Genomic DNA, 2,500 nt, shown 5'->3' with positions numbered 1-2,500 from the left:
CTTGTTGTCAGGTTCTGATTACTTCTTTTAATTTAAAGATTTTTTCTCATTTCTTTTTCTTTTTTTTTTCCAAATAAATTTCGAAACTACTATTATTCTTATTATTTTTATTATTATTATTGTTATTATTATTATTATTTGTTTATTTATTTATTTATTTATTTATTTATTTATCTGTCTATCTCTATCTCTTCCTGGTTCGCATGGTTTTAATTGCACTAATTTTTCTTCTTTTTTTTTGTTGTTCTTTTTTTTGTTTGTTTGTTTTTTTTCTTTTTGTATTTATAATACTATCTATCATTTAAAATATCAACGATGATAGATTCAAATAATCACGATGGAACAGGTTTTTATTATTTTTTTTAATTTTCTTTTCGACACTTCCGACATTACAGCGACTTATTATTTATTCATTTATTTATTTATTTATTTGTTTGTTTATTAATTATGTCTATTAAATACCAATCGTACTTTTCTTCTTCTACGTACGAAATCAATCGAACTTATATACCATTTTTCACTTCTTTTATTCCCATTTCTTTTTTTCCCCCATTTGCTCTTTTTTACATTTATTCGTTCGTACGTACGTACGTTCGCTCGTATATTTATTTACTTATTTATTTATTTGTTAATGAACACGATCTACCGTTTTAAGTTTCTCTCCTACGACGATACATTTAATCCTGATCGAACAGGTTACTTTTTTTTTTCTTTTCTCTCTCTCTCTCTCTCTCTCTCTTTTTCCTTTTATCCTTATCTATCCATCCATCTATCTTTCTATCTATTTCTCTCTCTCTCTCTCTCTCTCTCTCTCTCTCTTTCCTTTACGAATATGTGATTACCTACTTTGTATGTACTTTTTTCTCTTTCTTTTTTCTCCTGATCATGGTGACATTTTATAGTGTGAAGAAAAGTTTTAAGAATTTCTCGTGATAATTAACGATCATAAATTTCTTAAATATGATCGTACGTTATTATCATTTATGTCGTTTCGAATTTATATATATATATATACGTATATGTAACAGACACACACAGATGCACATTCGTACACATGCATCGAAACATCTATTTATCGTAATTAACCGGAACGTTTAGTTAATTTATCGATTGGGTAAAAAGTTAAATTATCGTTTATAGATACGAATGAAAAAATTCTTATCCTATGAAAGGAGCGATGTCGATCAGAAAAATTATAGATATCAAAAGACGATGATGATGTAGAGACTTTAGTAGACTTGTTGATAGGACTTTTGATATGACTCTGTTGTGGGGAGAAGAAGGGGGAAGTGCAGAGAGCGTTTAATCATTGATTTGCCTTTTGAAATTAATTTCTATAATCTTCTTCTTCTTCATCTTCTTCTTCTTCTCTTTCTATTTTCTCTTTTTCTTTTCGTTTTTGTTTTCCCCCTTTTTTTTTTTTTTTTTTGTTTCATTTTCTTTTTACCCATTTCTCTTTTTTATCTTCTTTTTATTCATTTTCCATTTATTTCATTTCGAAAGTATCCGTGATCGACGTATAGATAGAAGGGGTAAGACACCGTTAATGGGTTATAAATGAATTAGGTATTAGAAATGATTTGTTTACGATGATTACGCATGCCACGAACGTTTATAGTTTTCTTTTGTAGATTTACGAAGCCGATCATTCTTTCGAAGAATTTATATTATTGAACCACGTCGAAATAATAATGACGAGACGATATAAATGTTTTTTTCTTTTTGTTTTCATTTTTTTTTCTTTCTCTTTTTTTTTTTTTTTTAGAACGTCCAGAAGAATATTTTTCGTAAATCAATCGTAGAAAAAAATTAGAATCGGTCATATAATTTTTAATCGTCAGAATGTCCAATTGAATAGCTTTAACCAAGAATCTAGATACTTTATCTTGTATGTATGTGTGTGTGTATGTGTGTGTGTGTGTATTTGTGTTTCTAAGAATACGATCGACCTCCTAAACTAGTACAAGCTGACCTTTGATACTTTTCATTAGAGTTTCAAATTATCTTGCAGATTTAAATTTACGCGCAGTCAATTATTATTTTCATTATCTAACCATCCATCTAATCTATCGTTGCAACTATTTATTTATCTCGTAGGAAAAATCGCGACAGGTCGCCATATTTCTTCTTCTTTTTTTTTTCCTCCCCCCTTTTCACTTTTTTCTTTCGTTGTATTTTTTTTTCCTTTTTTTTTTCTTTCTTTTTTTTTGTTTTTTTTTTTTTTTTTTTTCCTTATTCGACGAAATCATTATTCCAATTTTTCTTTCCTTTTTTTCCCTTTCATTCGACGAAATTCACTTTTGTTTCTACTCAATCACATTTATTTATTTATTTATTTTTTTTTTTTTTATCATTTTCTTTTCTCTCTCTCTCTCTCTCTCTCTCTGTCTCTGTCTCTGTCTCTCTCTCTCTCTATTTTTCTTTTCATTCGTCATCGAAAATCATTTTTCGTTTCCTTTTTTTCTTTCTTCGTTCTATGGAATCGTTGTTGTTGTTGTTT

The 2,500-nt window shown here is 28.0% G+C and overlaps 1 protein-coding gene across 1 annotated transcript in view; it reads left to right on the top strand.

The window, feature by feature from the left end:
* The window catches only part of LOC124957144 (J domain-containing protein DDB_G0295729-like), a 109,062-nt gene that overhangs the window by 7,914 nt on the left and 98,648 nt on the right, over window positions 1-2,500 (top strand). The gene's annotated exons all lie outside the window — the stretch shown is intronic.

The sequence above is a fragment of the Vespa velutina genome, chromosome 24, assembly GCF_912470025.1.
Source record: "Vespa velutina chromosome 24, iVesVel2.1, whole genome shotgun sequence".
In the NCBI taxonomy this organism is placed as follows: domain Eukaryota; kingdom Metazoa; phylum Arthropoda; class Insecta; order Hymenoptera; family Vespidae; genus Vespa; species Vespa velutina.
The sequence above is the reverse complement of the archived record's forward strand: the minus strand, read 5'-3'. Positions and strand labels throughout refer to the sequence as shown.